Source organism: Pongo pygmaeus, chromosome 9 (assembly GCF_028885625.2).
Source record: "Pongo pygmaeus isolate AG05252 chromosome 9, NHGRI_mPonPyg2-v2.0_pri, whole genome shotgun sequence".
In the NCBI taxonomy this organism is placed as follows: domain Eukaryota; kingdom Metazoa; phylum Chordata; class Mammalia; order Primates; family Hominidae; genus Pongo; species Pongo pygmaeus.
Window position 1 is genome coordinate 19,277,668 of NC_072382.2, and position 24,089 is coordinate 19,301,756.

The 24,089-nt window shown below is 42.9% G+C and overlaps 1 pseudogene; it reads left to right on the plus strand.

Moving 5' to 3' along the window:
* Nucleotides 1-21,336: 21,336 nt before the first annotated feature.
* Nucleotides 21,337-21,508, plus strand: LOC129009206 (U2 spliceosomal RNA; annotated as a pseudogene).
* Nucleotides 21,509-24,089: the final 2,581 nt, after the last annotated feature.

Consider the following 24,089-nt stretch of genomic DNA (forward strand, 5'->3'; position numbering starts at 1 on the left):
TGAGATACCCTCCTGGCAATTTGCATTTTTCTGTTTTTTGTTTTTGAGATGGAGTCTCACTGTGTCATCCAGGCTGGAGTGCAGTGGTGCGATCTCGGCTCACCGCAACCTCCACCTCTTGCGTTCAAGAATTCTCTTTTCTCAGCCTCCCAAGTAGCTGGGATTACAGGTGCCCACCACCATGCCTGACAAATTTTTGTATTTTTAGTAGAGACAGGGTTTCACCATATTGGTCAGGCTGGTCTCGAACTCCTGACATCAGGTGCTCCACCCACCTCAGCCTCCCAAAGTGCTGGGATCACAGGCATGAGCCACTGCACCCAGCCACTCCCAGCAATTTGATTCCATCAGTGAGAGGCTCTTCACCTGATGCCCTCAGCTCCCATTAATGAACAAATCCTAATGAAGTTCTCTCTTTGTTGCTAGGCAAGTCTAATATGGTTTAGGGGAGGAGATGAGAGTCATTTAATCTAGGCTTCACATGGAAAAAGACCTCTAATTCAGGCTTTTGGCATCATCTATGAAAGAACTTACATGTAGATTCACCCTGCTACACTGGTAGGATTAAATTCAATAATGGACCACGTCACTTAGAGTCCACTTTAGACTCAATTGATATTGCTGTAGAACTTTTGCAATTGTTTGTGAATAGCATTTGACTTAGTCCATTTGGGTTGCTATAACAAAATACTTTAGACTGAGTAATTTATTAACAACAGAATTTATTACTCACATTTGGAGGGCAGGGAAGGCCAAGATCAAGATGCCGGCAGATGTGATGTCTGATGAGGGCTCTCCACTTCAAAGATGACGTCTTCTTGTGGCATCTTCACATGGTGGAGGTGGAGGGCAGCTTCCTCCAATCACTTTCTTTTTCTTTTTCTTTTTCTTTCTTTTTTTTTCTTTTTTTGAGACAGAGTCTTGCTCTGTTGTCCAGGCTGGAGTGCAGTGGCGCCATCTTGGTTCATTGCAATCTCCACTTCCCAGGTTCAAGCGATTCTCCTGCCTCAGCCTCCCGAGTAGCTGGGACTACAGGCGTGTGCCACCACACTCGGCTAATTTTTTGTATTTTTAGTAGAGACAGGGTTTCACAATGTTGGCCAGGCTGGTCTCGAACTCCTGACCTCAAGTGATCCGCCTGCCTTGGCCTCCCAAAGTGCTGGGATTATAGGCATGAGCCACCGTGCCTGGCCTCAGCTGCTTTTGTAAGAGCACTAATCACATTCATGAGGGCAGAGCCCACATGACTTAATCACTTCCCCAAAGGCCCCATCTCTTAAGACTGTCACATTGGGTATTAGGTTCCAACATATGAATTTTGGAGAAACACCAACATTCAAACCATAGCAACATTATAAAATTACATTTTTACTTTTGTGGCAAAAATATTAACTTGAGCCAAGTGCAGTGGCTCATGCCTGTAATCCCACCACTTTGGGAAGCCAAGATAGGAGTTCAGGAGTTTAAGACAAGCCTGGGCAACATAATGAGACCCCTATCTCTACCAAAAAATAAAAAATTAGCCAGACATGGTGGCGCACACCTGTAGTTGCAGCTACTCAGGAGGCTGAGGTGGAAGGATCACTTGAGGCCAGCAGTTCAAGACCAGCCTGGCCAACATGGTGAAACCTCGTCTCTACTAAAACTACAAAAATTAGCCAGGCATGGTGGCAGGTGCCTGTAATCCCAGCTACTCGGGAGGCTGAGACAGGAGAATCACTTGAACCTGGGAGGCGGAGGTTGCAGTGAGAGGTGATGGAGCCACTGCACTCCAGCCTAGGCAACAGAGCGAGACTGTCTCAAGAAAAAAAAAAAAAAAAAAAAGGAGCATTGATCTTTCCTAACAACGTACCAAAGTTTGGCCATATTTGGGTACGTTTTACTTCCCACTACCATGTCTCACATTATTTGTTGATCTCAGGATGCACATAGGACAATGAGGAGGCTCTCCTGCCATTATGGGGGTCATCCCCTCTCCTACATCTCCCTCCTGGAAAGAAAGGAGAAAAATTAGCCCTGGAGCAGGACTTACTTAAAATTTTCAGATACGAGGCCACCCGAGAACTATCTACTGTATCAATGGAACCAATATGCAGACTCCATCACACACAGCTGTAACCCAGTATTGCACAGACTCAAATATGATCTTCAGTCAGCAACCAGCAGGATTGTATGCCAATCGCCTATTTTTTAAATTTTTATTTTATTTTATTTTATTTATTTATTTTAAGATGGAGTTTTGCTCTTGTTGCCCAGGCTGGAGTGCAATGGCGTGATCTCAGCTCACCACAACCTCCGCCTCCTGGGTTCAAGCAATTCTCCTGCCTCGGCCTCCCAAGTAGCTGGGATTACAGGCATGCGCCACCACACCAGGCTAATTTTGTGTTTTTAGTAGAGACAAGGTTTCTCCATGTTGATCAGGCTGGTCTCGAACTCCTGATCTCAGGTGATCCACCCGCCTCAGCCTCCCAAAATGCTGTGATTATAGGCGTGAGCCATTGCACCTGGCCTGAATCACCTATCTAACTAGGCCCAGTGCTGCCTACAAAGCTGATATTAATATATACGATGTTAACATACATGTTTATATGTATACATACATGCACATGCATGTATTCACATATACATATATACGTAAAGACACACACACATATATGTATGTAATGAATTGAATTAGCACTGATTTCTGAAATTGCACTTCCAGTTTCAGGTAACAGAGATGAAAGCTATTGCATCTTTTTACAGGATCTGATGAAAGCCAGAGTCTGAAGGGTCATTTAGAATTGGGTATACATTCATTTAATAAATTTTCACTGGGCTGCCTAAACACTCAAGACTGAAAGAGCTGAATAAGGCGGCTCTGCCTATGAGGGATTCACAGATCAGTGGCAGAGACCAACTCCAATATAAGTCAGACCACAAAAGTGCTGTTCTAGAGATATAAACCAGGCATTGCTGTATCTCCAAGAAAGAAGCAATGGATTGAAGCTGGAAGAAGACTTCTCCTAGAAAAATTAATATTGGGGCTAGGCCTTGAAGAATGAGAAGATTTTGAGAGACAGAGAAGGGGGAAAAGGCTTTCTGTTCAATTTAACAAACAATCTTTGATCACCTACCTTCTACTAAAGGCACTAAACTCTGTGCCTTCCTTGAATAGATGCTCAGCTTTTGTGACACTATTATGATGCCGGGTGCAGACAGAGCCAGCCCTAGCCAAATAGCACCTTTGTTCAATTAGAAAAGGTATCTGCCAGGCATGGTGGCTCATGCCTGTAATTCTAGCACTTTGGGAGGCTGAGGCAGGAGAATCACTTAAGGCCAAGAGTTCAAAATCCTGGGCAACATAGCAAGACTCTGTCTCTACAAAAAAAATTTAAAATAAAAAATAACAAGAATAATTAGCTGGATATGGTGGTGCACATGTGTTGTCTTAGATACTCAGGAGGCTGAGGTGGGAGGATCACTTGAGCCCAGGAGGTCAAGGCTGCAGTGAGCTATGATTGCCACTGCAATCCATCCTGGCTGGGTGGCACAGTGAGACCTTGTCTCTTAAAAAAAAAAATCTATATCTATATCTATATCTATATATATGTATCTATATGTGTGTGTGTATATAGATATATACACATATCTATCTATCTATCTATCTATCTATCTATCTATCTATCTATCTTTCCCTCTAGACTTTCTTTTTTTTTTAGGCAGAGTCTCACTCTGTCGCCCAGGCTGGAGTGCAGTGGCGTGATCTCAGCTCACTGCAACCTCCACCTCCCAGGTTCAAGCAATTCTCCTGCCTCAGTCTCCCAAGTAGGTGGAATTACAAGTAACCACCACCACACCTGGCTAATTTTTTATCTTTTTCATAGAGATGGGGTTTCGCCATGTTGGCCAGGCTGGTCTCAAACTCCTGACCTCAGGTGATCCGCCCGCCTCTGCCTCCCAAAGTGCTGGGATTACAGGCGTGAGCCACCCCGCCTGGCCTCCCTCTAGACTTTCAGAGGCCAAAATCAGGGCTCATGCTTGGTGAATCAGGCTAGATTTTAGCCCCATTTACAGCCCAATCTACATTCCATGATCAGCTCCTTTGTACAGTGAATAACCTGCTCAACTGTATGTGGTAACCCTGAGTGCAGGAAACAAAGGTGAATAACACATGGCTTTTACCCTTGAGGAGCTCAACTGGTCAAGGAAATAAATATGGAAATGTATATGATATCATATGACATAATAAAGGTATGTTTGAACATTACAGGAGTTAGCATTGAGACGGAAATTTCATCAAAAATAAGGAAGCATGAAAACATGAATACCCTTGAGCAGAAAGGAGCAAGTGGCCTTATTTCTCTACCCCAGTGGTTCCCAAGTCTACAGGGTCATCAGAATCATTCAGTGGGCACTTAAAAAATTACAGACCCCTGCCCTCCACGCCTATCCCAGAGTAGCTCTGAGGCATAGACTAGGAGTCTGCATCATAATAAGTTCCTCTAGGTGATTTCAGTGATTTGCTGGGTTAGGAACCACAGGTGTGAACCAAGCCCCACCCAGCCTCTACTTACCCAGTGCCCACTTTCTCTTGGTGAGATAATAGTGTTCAGTACTTTCTTCCTAGAATAAAAAGGAAATGAAAGTTCTGTGGTCTCTAAAGCGGACTGCCCAGGTGAAATTTCAGTTCTGCTTTAGAAAGACAAAAGGCACCTGAGACCTGTGATGGCTGACACATCCTGTGATGGCAGGTTACACAGGGTCATATGAGCCTCTTGCATCCACTGATGTGGCTGCTGCCAGGATGCAAAGAGAGGAAGGTGCAGCCTGGCCAGGACAGTGGCCTGTGAGCAGGAATTCTGATAACAAACCCTCAGAGGAAACCAGTCTGGTGTCTGTGAACCTGACTATGATGCTCATGCCCACCAAAAGACTCTTCCTGACTTCCTTGATTATGACTTTGGGATGTGTATTTGGGGAATTCAGTGCTGGCTTATTCAGTTGAAGGATGAAGTATGTTCCTAGGGCACTAGTGTGGCTTGCAACAGAGTCTTCCTATCCATGAACATGGAATATCTATCTATCTATCATGCTTCTTTGATTTCTTTCATCAGAATTCTGTAGCTTTTCTCATGTAGATCTTTTTTTTTTTTTTTTTTTTTTTTTTGAGATGGAATCTCGCTCTGTGGCCCACACTGGAGTGCAGTGGCTTGATCTCGGCTCACTGCAACCTCTGCCTCCCAGGTTCAAGTGATTCTCCTGCCTCGGCCTCCAAGTAGCTGGGATTACAGGTGCCTACCACCACACCCAGCTAGTTTTTGTATTTTTTAGTAGAGATGGGGTTTCTCCATGTTGGCCAGGCTGGTCTCAAACTCCTGACCTCAGGTGATCCGCCCACCTCAGCCTCCCAAAGTGCTGGGATTACAGGCATGAACCACTGCACCCAGATCTCATGTAGATCTTGTACACGCTTTGCTAGATTTATACCTAAGGATTTCATTTTTGAGATACTAATGTAAATGGTAATGTGTTTTCAATTTCAAATTCCATTTGTGGGCTAGGTGACAATGTGATTCTCCTGCCTTGGCTTTCCAAAGGGCTGGGATTACAGGCAGTGGTTCATGAGCCCAGGAGTCTGAGACCAGTCTGAGCAATGCGGTAAGACCCCATCTCTACAAAAAATTAAAACATTAGCCACGCATGGTGGCATGTGCCTACAGACCCAGCTACTCAGGAGGCTGAGGCAGGAGGATGACTTGAGCCAGGAGGTAAAGGTTGCAGTGAGCCACATTCATGCCACTGTACTCCAGCCTGAGTGACAGATCAAGTCCCTGTCTCAAAAAAAAAAAAAAAATTTACTTGCTCATTGCTGCTACATAGGAAAGTGATTGACTTTTGTTTTTAACCTTGCATCCTGCAACATTGCTGTAATCACTTATTAGTTCCAGGAGGTTTTTGCTGTTGTTGATTCTTTTGGATTTTCTACATAGACAATCATGTCATCTGCAAATAAAGGCATTTATATTTCTTCCTTCCCAATCTGCATAGCTTTTATCTCCTCTTCTTGTCTTGTTGCATTAGCTAGGACTTCTGGTACAATGTTGAAAAACAGTGGTGAGAGCAGACAGCCTTGCCTCATTCCTGATCTTAGCAGGAAAGCTTAAAGTTTTTCACCACTCAGTATGATGTTGGTTGGAGGGTTTTTAGAGATGTTCATTTATTTATTCATTTATTTATTTATTTATTTATTTATTTTTGAGACTGAGTCTCACTCCGTTGCCCAGACTGGAGTGCAGTGGCACATTTGGTTCACTACAAACTCCGCCTCCGGGGTTCAAGCAATTCTCCTACCTCAGCCTCCCGAGTAGCTGGACTTGTCCCCCACCATGCCTGGCTAATTGTTGTATTTTTAGTAGAGACAGGGTTTCACCATGTTAGCCAGGCTGATCTCAAACTCCTGACCTCAAGTAATCCTACCGCCTCAACCTCCCAAAGTGCTAGGATTACAGGCATGAGCCACTGTGCCCGGCCTATAGATGTTCTTTATTAAGTTAAGGAAGTTTCCCTTTATATTCCTAGCTTGCTGAGAGTTTTTTCTTTTTTTTTTTGAGACAGAGTCTTGCTCTGTTGCCCAGGCTGGAGTGCAGTGGCACAATTACTGATGTGATAGATTATATTAATATTCAAATATTGAACTAGTCTGGCATACCTGGGATAAATCCCACTTGGTTATAGTGTATAATTCTTTTCTGACATTATTGGATTTGATTTGCTAATATTTTATTGAAGATTTTTGCATCTATGTTCATGAGAGATATTGGTCTGTAGTTTTCTTTTCTTCTAATGTCTTTGTTTGGTTTTGGTATTAGGGTAATACTGGCCTCATAGAATGAATTAGGATTGGTCTCTCTGCTTCTATCTCTAGAAGAGATTGTAGAGAATTGGTAAAATTTCTTCCTTAAATTTTTGGTAGAATTAATCAGTGAACCCATCTGGACCTGGTGCTTTCTGTTTTGGAAAGTTATTATTGATTCAATTTCCTTAACCCTTTTCCCATTTGCCCGAAGAATACTCGCCAGTGGCACTTGTGACTGCAATGTTTACCCCCAAGATAACTTTGACACAAAATATCTTGCTTTTATCATTATTTTCGCCTCACTCTAGTATATTGACTTTGGCAGCAAAAGATATCATTCTACTTATAGCATTCTGTTTTTAGTACTCGTATTTCCATTTAGAAAATATAGTAATTCTCGATTGCTGTAAATGTCAAATCCTAGAAAATGTAACATTCATACGTATGATGTTAACATTATTCTCGAACAGTTGTTGGCTGAAGATTCATTTGATGAATCCAATTTTTCCAAAATAGACAATTCTGATTATTCAGATTCTGATGTTAATTCTGTTTGGAAATAACTGCAAGAACAGTTTTTATATTTTATTTTCACATTGAAAATCAGTCAGATTTGCTTCAGTCTGAAAGAGCATGTTTATGTAAAATTAAATGAGCACAGGCAGCGAGCTGTTTTTTTTTTTTCCTTCTAAGCGAGAAAAGGGTTAATAGATATAGGCCTATTCAGGTTGTCTATTTCTTCTTATGTGAGTTTTGGCAGATTATTTCTTTGAAGAAATTGGTCCATTTCATCTAGGTTATCAAATTCATGGATGATATAGTTTGAAATCCCCTCCAAAACTCATGTTGAAATTTAGTTGCCATTGTGATAATGTTGAGAGGTGGGACTTTTAAGAGGTGTTAAGTCATGGGGAAACCACCCTCATGAATGAATTAAGGCTGCTATTGCAGGAGCAGGTTACTTATTTTTTAAAAAAAAAAGAAAGTTCAGCCCCCTTTCTCTCTCTCTCTCTCTCTCTCTCTCTCTCTGTCTTTCTCTGTCTCTGTCTCTCTCTCGCATACTCGCTCACCATGTGATACCTTCTGCCATGGAATAACCATGGGATAACCCTCACCAGATCCTGGCACCATGCTCTTGGACTTCCCAGCCTCCAGAACCATGAGCCAAATAAACTTCTGTTCTTTATAAATTACCTAGCCTGTGGTTTTCTGTTATAGTAGCAGAAAGTGGACTAAGAGAGTTGGCATAGAGTGGCTCATAATATTTCTTTGTTATACTTTTAATGACAATGGGGTCGGTAGTAATATCTCCACTTTCATTTCTTATGTTAGTAATTTGTGTCTTTTTTTTTTTTTCCTAGACTGGCTAGAGGCTTATTGATTTTATTGATCTTTTCAAAGAGCCAGCTTTTGGTTTTGTTGATTTTCTCTCTTAATTTCCTGTTTTCAACTTCATTGATTTATTTTTTTTTTTCAAGACAGAGTCTCGCTCCATTACCCAGGCTGGAGTGGTGCAGTGGCGCGATCTCAGCTCACTACAACCTCCGCCTCCCAGGTTCAAGCGATTTTCCTGCCTCAGCCTTCTGAATAGCTGGGACTACAGGCATGTGCCACCACACCCAGCTAGTTTTTGTATTTTTTAGTAAAGACAGGGTTTCACCAAGTTGGCCACGCTGGTCTCGAACTCCTAACCACAGGTGATCCGCCCGCCTCGGCCTCCTAAAGTGCTGGGATTACAGGCATGAGCTACCATGCCCAGCTGCCAACTTCATTGACTTCTGCTCTAATTTTAATTATTTTTCTTCTTATACTGACTTTGGATTTAATTTTCCTTTTTTCTAGTTTTCTAAGGCGGAAGTTTACATTATTGATTTTAGACCTTTTTTCTTTTCTACTATATGCTTTCAGTGCTATAAATTTTCCTCTAAGTGCTGTTTTTAATGCATCCACAAATTTTGTTAAGTTGTATTTTCATTGAGTTTGAAATCGCTTTTTTTTTTGAGATGGAGTCTTGCTCTATTGCCCACGCTGGAGTACAGTGGCATGATCGCAGCTCACTATAACCTTTGCCTCCTGGGTTCAGGTGATTCTCCTGCCTCAGCCTCCCAAGTATCTTGGATTACAGGCACACACCACCACACCTTGCTAATTTTTGATATTTTTTAGTAGAGACGGGGTTGTCCCATTTTGGCCAGGCTGGTCTTGAACTCCTGACTTCAGGTGATCCACCTGCCTTGTCCTCCCAAAGTGCTGGGATTACAGGTGTGAGCCATCGTGCCCAGCCCAAAATAGTTTCAGCTGTCTCTTGAAATTTCTTCCCTGAGCTATATGTTGTTTAGGAATGTGTTGTTTGGGAATTTTTCAGCTGTTTTTCTGTTATGGGATTCTAGTTTAATTCCATTGTGGTCTAACAGTAGACATGGTATGGTTTCTATTTAAATTTGCTAAAGTGTTTTTTATGGCTCAGATTGTGGTCTATCTTGATGAATGTTCCATGTGAGCTTGAGAAGAACATGTAATCTGCTTTTATTGGATGAAGTAATCTATAGATGTCAATTATATTCAGTTGATTGATGGTGCTATTGAGTTCAACTACGTCCTTACTGATTTTCTGCCTGCTATTTATTTCTGGTAGAGGGGTGTTAAAATCTCCAACCATGATAGTGGACTCATCTATTTCTCTTTATAGTTTTATCAGTTTTGCCTCACATATTTCGATGCTCTATTGTTAGTGCATACACATTAAGGATTGTTATGTCTTCTTGGGGAATTAGCCCCTTTGTCATTATGTTATGCCTCTCTTTATCTCTGACGACTTTCTTGCTCTGAAGACTGCTCTGTCTGAAATTAAGTACAGCTACTGTCTACTTTGATTAGTGTTACCATGCAATATCTTTCTCCATCACTTTACATTTACTCTATATGTATCTTTACATTTAAAGTGGGTTTCTCATAGGCAACATGTAGTTGAGATTTTTTTCTTTTTTCTTTTTTCTTTTTTAACATATCAACCACAGCAATCAGAGAGTCTTTTTTAGAATTCACTCTGACAATCTCTTTTAGTTGGTGTATTTAGATCGTTGATGTTTAAGATGTTATTGGTCTAGTTGGATAATATCTACTGTATTTGTTACTGTTTCCATTTTTTGCCCTGGTTCTCTGTTCTTATTTTTGTTTCCCATACTTTTTCTGCCTTTTGTGGTTTTAATTGAGTATTTTATATTCTCTCCTTTCTTAGCATATCAATTATACTTCTTTTATTACTGTTTTTTTAGTGGCTGCCTTAGAGTTTGCAATATACATTGACAATTAATCGAAGTCTACTTTCAAATAACACTATACCACTTCATGGGTAGTGCAAGCATCTTATAATAACAAAATATTTTTAAAATTCCTCTCTCCCATCCCTTGTATCATTACTGTCATTTATTTCAACCATACACAAACATACCAACACACACACACGCACATATATATACATGTAACCGTACATAATCAATGACATTGTTGCTATTATTTTGAAGAAACTGTTATCTGTTAGATCAGTTAAGAATAAGAAAAGGGGCGGGCATAGTGGGTCATACCTGTAATCCCAGCACTTTGGGGGGCTGAGGTGGGAGGATCACTTGAACCTAGGAGTTTGAAACCAGCCTAGACAGCAAGGGAGACCCCCGTCTCTATTTAAAACAAAATAAGAAAAAGATTTTATTCTTCATTTATTCATGCTCTCATCCAATGCTCTTCTTTTCTCATTTAGAAAAAATTTTTTTTCTTATTTTTTAGATATGGAGTCTTGCTATGTTGCCCAGGCTGGACTCTGGACTTGAACCCCTGGGCTCAAGCGATCCTCCTGCCTCAGCCTCCCAAGTTGCTGGGACTACAGGCAGGTACCACTGTGCCTAGCCTGTCTTCCTTTCTTCATGTAGATCTGGTTTTTTGAACTTCTTTTAACATTGCTTGAGAGGCAGATCTACTGATGACAAATTCCTTTAGTTTTTGTTTATCTGAGAAACCGCTTATTTCTCCTTCATTTCTGAAGGATAATTTTGAAGGGTACAGAATTCTAGTTGGTGGCCGGGCACAGTGGCTTACGCCTGTAATCCCAGCACTTTGGGAGGTGGAGGCAGGCGGATCACGAGGTCAGGAGATCAAGACCATCCTGGCTAACACGGTGAAAGCCTGTCTCTACTAAAAAAAAAAATACAAAAAATTAGCCAGGCGTGGTGGCGGGCCCCCGTAGTCCCAGCTACTCAGGAGGCTGAGGCAGGAGAATGGTGTGAACCCATGAGGTGGAGCTTGCAGTGAGCCAAGATCGCGCCATTGCACTCCAGCCTGGGGGACAGAGAGAGACTCCGTCTCAAAAACAAAAACAAAAACAAAAAAAAGAATTAGTAGGTTGGTGATTTTTTTTCTCTCAACATTTCCTCCCTCCCTCCCTCCCTCCCTTCCTCGCTTCCTCCCTTCCTCCCTTCCTTCCTTTCTTGACAGAGTGTCACTGTCGCCCCAGGCTGGAGTGAAGTGGCGCGATCTAGGTTCACTGCAAACTCTGCCTCCCAGGTTCAAGCGATTCTCCTGTCTTAGCCTGCTGGGTCGCTGGGATTACAGGCATCTGCCACCACGCCCGGCTAATTTTTGTATTTTTAGTAGAGATGGGGTTTCACCATGTTGGCCAGGTTGGTCTCAAACTCCTGAATTCAAGCAATCCACCCACCTCAGCCTCCCAAAGTGCTGAGATTATAAGCATGAGCCACCGCACCCAGCCACTTTTCAGTTTTATACATTTCTATTAACATCCTCAAGCTCATTCTTTTCTCAGTTGTGTCTTGTCTACTAATGAGCCCATCAAATAATTCTGGTTTTTGTTTTTGTTTTTGTTTTTGTTTTAAGAGACAAGGTCTCACTGTGTTGCCCAGGCTGGTCTTGAACTCCTGTCCTCAAGGAATTCTCCTGTTTCAGCCTCCCAATACAGGTGTGAGCCACCATACCCAGCCAAAGCAGTCTTCATTTTTGTTACAGTGTTTTTTATCTCTAACATCTCTTTTTCATTTTTTTCTTAGAATTTCTTTCTGCTTACATCATCCATCTGTTCTTTTTTATTTTTTTTCATTTGTTTTTGCATGTTGTCTACTTTTTTTCATTTTTCTTTCTTTCTTTTTTTTTTTTTTTAATTGAGATGGAGTCTTGCTCTGTTGCCCAGGCTGGAGTGCAGTGGCGCAATCTCGGCTCACTGCCACCCCCGCCTCCCGGATTCAACTAATTCTCCTGTCTCAGCCTCCCAAGTAGCTGGGATTAATGGCATGCGGCACCAGGCCTAGCTAATTTTTGTATTTTTAGTAGAGACAGGGCTTTATCATGTTGGCAAGGCTGGTCTTGAACTCCTGACCTCAGGTAATCCGCCTGCCTCAGCCTCCCAAAGTGCTGGGATTACAGGCGTGAGCCATCGTGCCCAGCCTTACTTTTTTTATTAAAGCCTTTAGCACATCAATCAGAGTTAAAAAAAAAATCCTGGTCTAATCATTCCAAATTCCTGCCATATTTGACTCTGTTTCTGATGTTTGTTCAGTCTCTTCAAATTGTGTTTTCTGCCTTTTAATATGCCTTGTATTTTTTGCTGAAAGGCAGATATGTTGTATTGGGTAAAATAAACTAGTAAAAAGGCCTTTTGTAAAATGGTGGTAAGGTGTTGGGGAGGAGAAGTATTCCACAGTCCTATGATTAGGTCTCAGGCTTTCAGTGAGCCTGCGGCCCTGAACTGTAAACTTCACCATTGCCTCTCAGTTTTCCCCCCTTAGGTGGGACAGGATAGCTAGAGGGGGCTGGGGTTGGTTATTTCCCTTCCCCCAGATTGGATAGGTTTTGATAAAACCCAGCAGGTTAAGCTCTGGTAAATAGTTTCTCCTGGGGACAAATCCCATTAAGAACAGAATTGAGGCCAGGCGTGGTGGCTCACGCCTGTAATCCCAGCACTTTGGGAGGCTGAGGCAGGCAGATCACTTGAGGTCATGAGTTCAAGACCAGCCTGACCCCATCTCTACTAAAAATACAAAAATTAGCTCATGATGGTGCACACCTGTAGTCCCAGCCACTCAGGAGGCTGAAGTGGGAGGATCACTTGAGCCTGGGAGGCGGAGGTTGCAGTGAGCTGTGATCGTGCCACTGCACTCCAGCCTGGGCAACAGAATGAGACCCTGTCTCAAAAAAAAAAAAAAACCCTAAACAAAAAAAGAACAGAATTGAGAATTGGCCAGGCATGGCAGCTCACGCCTATAATCCTAGCTCTTTGGGAAACCAAGGTGGGAGGATTGCTTGAGGCCAGGAGTTCAAGGCTGCAGTGAGCTATGATCATGCCACCGTTATCCAGTCTGGGCAACAAAGCAAGACCCGGTCTCCAAAAGAAACAGAACAAACAAACAAAAAACAGAATGCTCTGGCCTGTTTCAAAATGGTTCCTTTTCTTTTCCCCCTGCCAGAAGCATGAGGAGATTTTTCTCTGATATTTGATCCTAGAAGTAAAACTCACAAAAGTATAGAGGCCCCCACTATGATCGGTCTCCCTGAAATTTTTAACTCTCAGACCGACCCTCCAGTAGTCCATCAGTTGTAGTTCAGGCTTTTCTTCCCTTCCACCAATAAATACTGTTTTTTGTTATTGTTATTGTTTTTGTTTTGAGACGGAGTGTCACTCCTGTTGCCCAGGCTAGAGTGCAGTGGCACAATTTCAGCTCACAGCAACCTCTGCCTCCTGGGTTCAAGTCATTCTCCTGCCTCAGCCTCCCGAGTAGCTGGTATTATAGACATGTGCCACCACACCTGGCTAATTTTTGTATTTTTAGTAGAGACGGGGTTTCTCCATGTTGGTCAGGCTGGTCTTGAACTCCCGACCTCAGGTGATCTGCCCGCCTCGGCCTCCCAAAGTGCTGGGATTACAGGTGTGAGCCACCATGCCTGGCCAAATATTGTATTTTATCTGCTTGCGTGTCTTTCCAATTTGAGGGGCAGGCGTTTGCCCTGTGACCTCACTTCTCTGAAGAATCTAAGAAGAGTTGTTGATTTTTAAGTTTGTTCAGCTTTTTACTTATTTTAAGGACAGAGAGGTGACTTCTAAGCTCCTTACATGCCAGACTGGAAACCAGAAGTCCCTCACCAAAATTATTCTGGACATAATAAGGTCTCTAAAAGGGCTTCCTCCACCCAGGAAGAATTGGATTTTAGTTAACATCTGTCAAGCACCATCTATGAGCCAGATGTCTAGTAAATACTTTGACACGCATTACTTCATTAAGTCCTCACAACAGCCCTGAGAGGTGGGTATTATTATTATCATCCCCATTTTACAGGTGAGAAAACTGATATTCAGAAAACTAAAATGACTTGACAAAATTATGAAGGTAGAAGGCTGGGCTCAGTGGCTCACGTCTGTAATCTCAGCACTTTGGGAGGCCGAGGTGGGCAGATCACATGAGGTCCATGACCAACATGGAGAAACCCTGTCTCTCCTAAAAATACAACATTAGCCGGGCGTGGTGGTGCATGCCTGTAATCCCAGCTACTGGGGAGGCTGAGGCAGGAGAATCGCTTGAACCCAGGAGGCGAAAGTTGCAGCGAGCTGAGATCGCACCGTTGCACTCCAGCCTGGGCAACAAAAGCAAAACTCCATCTCAAAAAAAAAAAAAAATTTACAAAGGTAGAAACTGGTAAAGCTAATATTAAAACAAGGTTTTTTTGGGAGGCTGAGGCAGGTGGATCACCTGTGGTCGGGAGTTCATGACCAGCCTGGCCAATATAGTGAAACCCCATCTCTATTAAAAATATAAAAATTAGCTGGGCTAATTTTTATGGCGCTGGCCTGTAGTCCCAGCTACTCTGGAGGCTGAGGCAGGAGAATCGCTTGAACCTGGGAGGTGTAGGTTGCAGTGAACCGAGATTACGCCACTGCACTCCAGCCTGGGCAACAGAGCAAGACTCCATCTCAAAGTAAATAAACTAATTAATTAAAAAATAAAACAAAGTCTTCTGACACTAAGGCTAAGGACTTAACTTTAGAAAATGAGAAGTCTCAAGTTATTTTCTGCTCCTCTTCCTTCTCTCTCTGGGACCTTTACTCATGTTTGAGTTTTCATGGAGGTGGGGACATTGGCAATACTGAAGTCTGCCCACTGAATCTAATCTATAGCAGAGGCTTCAGCAACTATATGGCCAATACAATTCAGATTTATTTTGACTTTCCAAAATATACCACCAGAATTAGCAGGCACCTGGCACAGTCCAATTTCAATAAGCAGTTCTATATATTTTATATATATATACACATTTTTTAGATGAATTTTTGCTCTTGTTGCCCAGGCTAGAGTGCAATGGCACAATCTTGGCTCACTGCAACCTCCACCTCCCTGGTTCAAGTGATTTTCCTGCCTCAGCCTCCCAAGTAGCTGGGATTACAGGCACCTGCCACCACGCCTGGCTAATTTTTTGTATTTTTAGTAGAGATGGGGTTTCGCCATGTTGGCCAGGCTGGTCTCGAACTCCTGACCTCAGGTGATCCACCCCCCCCACCCCGCCCCAGCCTCCCGAAGTGCTGGGATAGCAGGCATGAGCCACCACACAGGCAGGAGCTACCGCGCCAGGCCCTCTTCTATATTATTTTTAACTGTTTAGAGCTTCTTAACCAAGGTCTTTGGATTCCTTAAGGGTCCTCAGGGGCTTTAAGAGGTTTGCGAATCTCTTGAAACCATGTTACATCTTGTGGGTATAGGAAAAGATGAATTTGTTTTGAGGAGAGGGTTTATCTTTTTCATTAATGTCTCAAAGAGGTCTCCAATGCAAACAAGGTTAAAAATAATTAATACAGGCTTTATCCAAGAAGGATTTGTTTTAAACTTTTTGACCTCAGCCTAGGGAGAAAACCAGATACAAGCAAGGAATGCAGCAGCTCATATCAGGAAATAATATTAACACTAATACTTCAGTAATTACTTTTTTCCTCTGTGCTGATTGAGACATAGATCTGGCTTTCGCCAAACAAAAAAAAAAAAAAAAAAAGAAAGAAAGACACCCCAGTGATTTGTGCTGAGACCAAGAGGATGCATCTGTTTCCTGAATCAACCAGATCAAACGAACACTGGATCAAAAGCTGCCAATGCCAAGACTTCATTTTCTTTCAGAGAAAGATGAAGTAGTTATGCTAAAGAGAGGGGGGAAAAGAGTAAACCCAGGCAAGAGGAGAAATATAAGTTCTGGTTCAGGATGATGCCAATGGATTTCTTGATATGGTACCTTCTGCAGACTAAAGGTCATTCCAAACAGGTATTTTTCCACGATACCTGCATGCTAACTCCTCTCTGAAACAGTTATGCAACGGAGGCTTTGGATCAGTCTGTCTGCAAGAGCTACACTGAATCTCGCCACCCACTCCTGCATCTTACCCAGTCTTTCTCATACCTGCCACGAGCCATGCTTAACTCTCTGTCATGTTCTCAGTTCCCATGGCATCTTTGCATTTGCTGTTCCCTGAGCATTTGCTGTTTCCTCTGCTTGAAATACCCTTCACTCCCTTTTCCCCCTGGCTATCTCCTCTTCAGCCCAAGGGACATCTCTTCTAAGAAGCTTTCTGTAACCCCTTAGGGAAAATTAAGTATCTTTTATACGTATATATATATATGTTTTTTGTTTGTTTGTTTGTTTTTTTAAAGGCACAGTCTCACTCTGTCACCCAGGCTGGAATGCAGTGGCATGATCTTGGCTCACTGCAACCTCTGCCTCTGAGTTCAAGCGATTCTCCTACCTCAGCCTCCAGAGTAGCTGGGATTACAGGTGTGCACCACCACGCCTAGCTAATTTTTGTATTTTTAGCAGATACACAGTTTTACCATGTTGGCCAGGCTGGTCTCGAACTCCTGACCTCAGGTGATCTGTCCACCTCGGCCTCCCAAAGTCTGGGATTATAGGCATGAGCCACCATGTCCGGCCTCATTATTTTGTTTTTAATTGACAAATAACAGTTGTATATATTTATGGGGTACAATGTGATGTTTTGCTATATGTTCACAACGTGGAATGATTCAATCCTGCTACTTAACAAATTCATCACCTCATATAGTAATCTTTTTTTTTTTTTTTGTGGTGAAAACATTTAAAATCTATTCTTCTATAAATTAACACTTTTAAAGAATGGAAGAGCTGCTCTCTTTCCTGGAAGCAGGGAGCTGTGCAGAATGACTAGCGACATTAGAATTCTCTGATTCTTTTTTTCATGTTAGAATGGCATGAGATCATAAGTTTTGAGATTTAAAAGGGACTTTGAAGACCCTTTGAGAATCCAAGCTCTCACTCTACCCATATCCTGATTTGATTCATATCTCTCTGTCATTATATCCCTGGAGAGCACAGGTGGAATCCAATCCAAAATAGGCTTCCTCAGAAGGGTTTGGTCCTGTGAATACATTCCCCAAGGATCATGTGGTGTAAACACCTTCATTTGAGGAAAATGATATCTAAATATATGCTCCCCACAGATGCGTCCAGTGCTTTATGGTTTATAAAATTGTCCTCTTCCCAGTTTCACAGTTTCTGACTCAATAAGGGATAACTCAGTGGCTTAAAGGTCATTCATCAAGGATAGTTCGTCCAGGTCACCAGCTTGTTAATGGTGGAACTTAGGCCAGAACTCCTGGTGGAATGCACTTTCTCCCTCACCCTGATACTTTCTTATTGAAAATTATTCTGAAATACTACTTGTACAATTTTGAGCAGAAGTGATGGCCATGTCCAGGGATAATATAGAAGTAAGTTAAAGATTCCAATGTTTACAGTGAAATTAGCAAATCGTTTCTTGAAGTGGGCACAATCCATACAGCCCTTAACAAGGAAATCTTAGAGATGTTTTGAAGCTGAGGATTAACCGGTAACACCAAAGCCAGTGATGTTTTGCCTTATTTCAAAGCACTTCAGAGGCATCCTTCACAGGGCAGGATATGTTGTAAGTAGTGCTTGCTTCTCAAACACTGATACGTATAGAGGCATCTCAGGATCATGGTAAATGCAGATTCTGATTCTCAAGGTCTTGGGTAGGGCCTGAGATTATGCATTCCTAACAAGCTTCCAAGATTTGCCAAGGCTGCTGGTCCATGGACCACACCATGGGCAGCAAGTTGTAACGAAAGAACATCAGAGTTGGAAGCGTAAGACTTAGACCCAGGTTTCAGCTGTGCATTGATGAGTCCTGTGAACTTGGTCAGATTTTACTCTGAGTCTGTTTCCTTACCTGTAAAATAGGGTTATAATCATACCTCTATATGCACCAAGAGCCTTGAGACTGTTGTCCACCATTCCTTTCCTAGTACTCCATCCTAAACATGTGTACAGATGTACGTGTGGGAGCAGTTTTTAGCAAACATGTTCATCACAATACTTTTTTTTTTTCATTTTTCTTTTCTTTTTTTTTTTGAGACAGAGTCTCACTCTGTCACCCAGGCTGGAGTGCAGTGGTGTGATCTTGGCTCATTGCAACCTCCACCTCTTGGGTTCAAGCAATTCTCATGCCTCAGCCTCCTGAGTAACTGAAACTACAGGCACGTGCCACTATGCCTGGCTAATTGTTGTATTTTTAGTAGAGATAGGGTTTCACCATATTGGCCAGGCTGGTCTCGAATTCCTGGCCTCAACTGATCCACCCGCCTCAGCCTCCCAAAGTGCTGGATTACAGGCATGGGCCACCGTGCCCAGCCCTCAATACTTTTGTAATAGTGATAAAAAAAGAAGCAACCTAAATAGCCAAGATCAGGAAAACATTTTCTTTCTTTTTGTTTTTTTCCACTCACCATAGAATCAGAAGGTAAAACATTTTAGTAAGCTAAAATATATCCATTAAATTGAATATTAGGCAGTCATTTCCAATCATGTCTAGGGAGAAGATATACATAGAATACTATGAATATACATGGAATATTAGGCAGCTATTTAAAATCATGTCTAAGGAGAAGTACATCGAAAAATGCTCATGTGATAACAAATTTTTTCTTTTTTCGAGATGGAGTCTTGCTCTGTCACCCAGGCTGGAGTGCAATGGCGTGATCTCGGCTCACTGCAACCTCTGCCTCCCGGGTTCAAGCGATTCTCCTTCCCTCAGCCTTCCAAGTAGCTGGGATTAGAGGCGCCCACCACCATGCCTGGCTAGTTTTTGTGTTTTTTGTTTTGTTTTGTTTTGTTTTTTGAGACAGAGTCTCTGTCACCCAGGCTGGAGTACAGTGGTGCCATCTCAGCTTACTGTAACCTCCACCTCCCAGGTTCAAGTGATTCTCCTGCCTCAGCCTCCCGAGTAGCTGGGATTAAAGGTGTGCACCACCACACCTGGCTGATTTTTTTTTTTTTTTTTTTTGTATTTTTTTAGTAGAGATGGGGTTTCACCATGTTGGCCAGGCTGGTCTCGAACTCCTGACCTCAGGTGATCCACCCACCTCGGCCTCCCAAAGTGCTGGGATTACAGGCGTGAGCCACTGCGCCTGGCCAACATAAATTTTTTAAGCCAAAATACAAAATTGGCTGTATCCATAGAATAACCGCCACACTAAATATACAAAATCCCTGGCCTGGCTGACTCACAGGAACACTGAGAATAAAATGAGACATTATTATTTTTTTTTTTTGAGACAAAGTCTCACTCTGTTGCCCATCCTGGAGTGCAATGACCAGATCTCAGCTCACTGCAACCTCTGCCTCCCAGGTTCAAGCAATTCTCCTGCCTCAGCCTCTCAAGTAGCTGGGACTATAGGCATGCACCACCACACCTGGCTAAATTTTTTTTTTTTTTTTTGTATTTTTAGTAGAGACTGGATTTCAGCATGTTGGCCAGGCTGGTCTCAAACTCCTGACTTCAGGTGATCCACCCACCTCAGCCTCCTAAAATGCTGGGATTACAGGCCTGAGCCACCATGCCTGGCTGAGAAATTAATTTATAACTTACTACATAACTATGAGGCATCACTACAATTATTTTTTAATGATGTTGATAAAATCCAGGTCAGGTTTTGTCTTGTGCTGTGGCAGGCTGCCCTAATTCCGCAACATAACATTTCCTAGAAGCGCTGGCTTCTTCTTAGCAGGAAGTATCCATTCTGACTATGCTTGAAAATATGAATTCAAGAATCTCAACTAAGAATCTCTCAACTAAGGGCTTTCAAGAAAAGCAAAACAAAGAATGTGTGTTTCCTACTTCTGTCGTTACCCTTTAGAAAGAGGAAGAAGTGGACGATTTTTAAACAAGTTTTCTGGACAAATTATTTAAAAGGAGAGAATCAAAGCATAGGGGTGGTTTTAAGATCAAATAGTCTTGGGTTTGAGTTCCCGATTTGTCACTTATCGGTTGTAAAACTTTGCAGTTTGAATAAGTGGAACTTTGAAGTTTGAATAAGTTAAACTTATTGGTTGTGGAACTTTGAACAAGTCAAAGACCAGTTTCTCTGAGCTTCAATTTCCAAATCTGTAAAACAACTCTAGTTGTTTAACTCTTAAGGTTGTTTAGTATTATCTAGCATTTACCTCTTAAGGTTGTTTGAGGATGAAATGAAATAATTAATGAAAAGTGCTGAGTATAGTGTCTGGTACACAGCAGATTCTCAATAAATCATAGCTAATTGTAGAGGAGGAGTTCTAGGGTGGCCCCTGCATTCACACCCTGCATGGGTGTGAGTAGGACCTTTGACTTGCTTGTAACCAATAGAATGTGATAAAGATGTTTAAAGTTATGATCATATACATAAGGGTCCATCCTGCTAGCATACATGCTAGAGAGACTGTCACTCCATTGCTGGCTTGAAAGAAGTAAGCTGCCATGCTATGAGAGGGGGCCCATGGAGAGGGTCCCATGGCAAGGAACTGTGGGCAGTCACTGGTAGCTAAGAACAGCCCCACCTGCAGCCAGTAAGAAAACAGAGACCTCAGTCACACAACCATAAGAAAATGAGGCCAGGCACCGTGGCTCACGCCTGTAATCCCAGCACTTTGGGAGGCCGAGGCGGGCGAATCACCGGAGGTCGGGAGTTCGAGACCAGTCTGACCAACATGGAGAAACCCTGTCTCTACTAAAAATACAAAAAATTAGCCAGGCGTGGTGGCACATGCCTGTAATCTCAGCTACTCAGGAGGCTGAGGCAGGAGAATCGCTTGAACCCGGGAGGCGAAGCTTGCAGTGAGCCGAGATTGTGCCATTGCACTCTAGCCTGGGCGACAAGAGTGAAACTCCATCTCAAAAAAAAAAAGAAAAAGAGAAAAAGAAAATGAATCCTCCCAACAGCCTGAATGAGCCTGGAAGTTAATTAATTCATAGTGGAGCCTCAAGGTTAGAATGCAGCCGCCTTGATTGAAGCTTGGTGAGACCCTGAGTGGAAGACCCAGCAAGGCCATGCCCAGGCTCCTGACACACAGGGCTGTGAGACAATCGATGTGTTGTGTTCAGCCTCTAGATTTGTGGTCATTAGTTACACAGCAATAGAAAACCAATACATATGGCTTCTCGGCCTTTTGGCTAAGATCAAGTGTAGAAAACCAATACATAATATAAAGCAGATAATCCACACTCAGCCTGTAGCCATTGCTTGCCATCAACAGGTTCATCTTCCTTCTGCCAGTGTTTTAATGAGCACACTATTGTGTTGGGGCAGAATTCAAGAAGTGGAGACAGAACCTACCCACGTTGAGTAGAGGAGGCAGAGATGAAAACCGAAAAATTACAATAAAGGGCAATAAGTGTTATGATTAAGATGCTTTTGTTGTGGTGAAATTAGAATAACATAAAATTCACCCTTTCAGCCAGGTGCGGTGGCTCACACCTGTAAACCCAGCACTTTGGGAGGCTGAGGTGAGAGGAACACCTGGGCTCAGGAATTCAAGACCAGCCGAGGCAACATAGTGAGATCTTATCTCTCTTAAAAAAAAAAAAAAAAAAAAAAGGCCGGGCACAGTGGCTCACTCCTGTAATCCCAGCACTTTGGGAGGCCAAGACAGGTGGATCACCTGAGGTCAGGAGTTCGAGACCAGCCTGGCTAACATGGTGAAACCCCATCTCTACTAAAAATACAAAAAATTAGCCAGGTGTGGTGGCTCACACCTATAGTCCCAGCTATTCAGGAGGCTGAGACAGGAGAATCGCTTGAACCTGGGAGGCAGAGGTTGCAGTGAGCTGAGACCTTGCCATTGCACTCTAGCCTGGGCAAGAAGAGCAAAACCGCGCCTCAAAAAAGAAAATCTCCCTTTAAATTATTTTAAAGTGTGCAATTTAGTGGCATTTAGCACATTCCTACACTGTCATGCAACCATTACCACTGTCTAGCTCTAGAACATTTTCATCGCCCCAAAAGGAAACTCCATAGCCATTAAGCAGTGACTCCCCATTCTCCACTTCCCCCAGCCCGTGGCTAATCTGCTTCTCTCTCTATGGATTTGCCTATTCTGGACATTTCAGACATACATGTATTGTATGATATATGGAATCATACAATATGTAGCCTTTTGTGTCTGGCTTCCTTCACTTAGCATGTTTTTAAGATTCATCCAAGTTGTATAATAGCATGTATCATGTACCTTAATTCCTTTTTATGGCTGAATGATATACTTTTTAAAATGTATGTATGTATTTATATATTTATTTAGAGACAGGGTCTTGCTCTTTTGCCCAAGCTGGAGTGCAGTGGTGTAATCATTGCTCACTATAAACTCAAACTCCTGGGCACAGCGATCCTCCTGTCTCAGATCCTCCTGTAGGACTACAGATATACACCACTACACCCAGCTACCTGCTGGAATTATTCAAACTAGCCAATCCTAAACTGCTTTTTTTTTTTCTTTTTTCTTTCTTTTTTTTTTCTGTCACTCAGGCTGGAGTGCAGTGGCACAATCTCGGCTCATTGCAACCTCCACCTCCCAGGTTCAAGCGATTCTCCTGCCTCAACTTCCTGAGTAGCTGGGATTACAGGCACCCACTACCACACCGAGCTAATTTTTGTATTTTTAGTGGACACGGGGTTTCACCATGTTGGCCAGGCTGGTCTGGAACTCCTGACTTCAGGAGATCCACCCGCCTAGGCCTCCCAAAGTGCTGGGATTACAGACGTGAGCCACCGAGCCTGGACTGCTTTTTTTTTTTGTTTTTTCCTGTTCGTATTTAATGTATCCAATTGATCTAAACGGTTTACCCAACCATGCTTTGACTTTTGTGCTGAAACCCCAATAAAGGCTGTGACCTATGCCTTCCCCTCACTCCCTTCTGCCTCCTGACCAAACCTGGTGTTTCTCCATTTGGGTCTGCATGTGAGGCATGCCATGCCCCCTTCTCTTGGGAAATGTAAGTAATAAATTATTCTTTCGGCCGGGCGCGGTGGCTCACGCCTGTAATCCCAGCACTTTGGGAGGCATAAGTGGGTGGATCACGAGGCCAGGAGTTCAAGACCAGCCTGGCCAATATGGTGAAACCCCGTAGAGATAGGGTTTCAAAAATTCGCTGGGTGTGGTGACGCGTGCTTGTAGTCCCAGCTGCTCGGGAGGCTGAGGCAGAAGAATCGCTTGAACCCAGGAGGCGGATGTTGCAGCCAGCCAAGATCTGGCCACTGCACTCCAGCCTTGGTGACACAGTGAGACTCCATCTCAAAATAAATAAATTAATAATAATAATAAATTAATTATTCTTTCAATGGCATGGACTTCTCCATGTCATCATGCAGTCACCTCCATAAGTTAAAAAATCCTGCAAGTAGGCCGGGCGCAGTGGCTCATGCCTGTAATCCCAGCACTTTGAGAGGCTGAGACGGGTGGATCACGAGGTCAGCAGATCGAGAGAGACCATCCTGGCTAACACGGTGAAACCCTGTCTCTACTAAAAATACCAAAAAAAAAAAAAAATTAGCTGGGCGTGGTGGCAGGCACCTGTAGTCCCAGGTACTTGGGAGGCTGAGGCAGGAGAATGGCATGAACCTGGGAGGCGGAGCTTGCAGTGAGCCGAGATCGTGCCACCACACTCCAGCTTGGGCGACACAGCGAGACTCCATCTCAAAAAAAAAAAAAAAAAAAAAATCCTGCAGGTATAATTGAGACTTGAATTTCCTACTCAAAGGAAATAATGGGTTTGTTTGTTTGTTTGTAGAGATGGGGTCTTGTTATGTTGCCCAGGCTGGTCTCGAATTCCTGGGCTCAAAGGATCCTCCTGCAGGGGCCTCCCAAAGTCCTAAGATTACAAGGATCAGCCACCACACCAGTCTGAATTTCT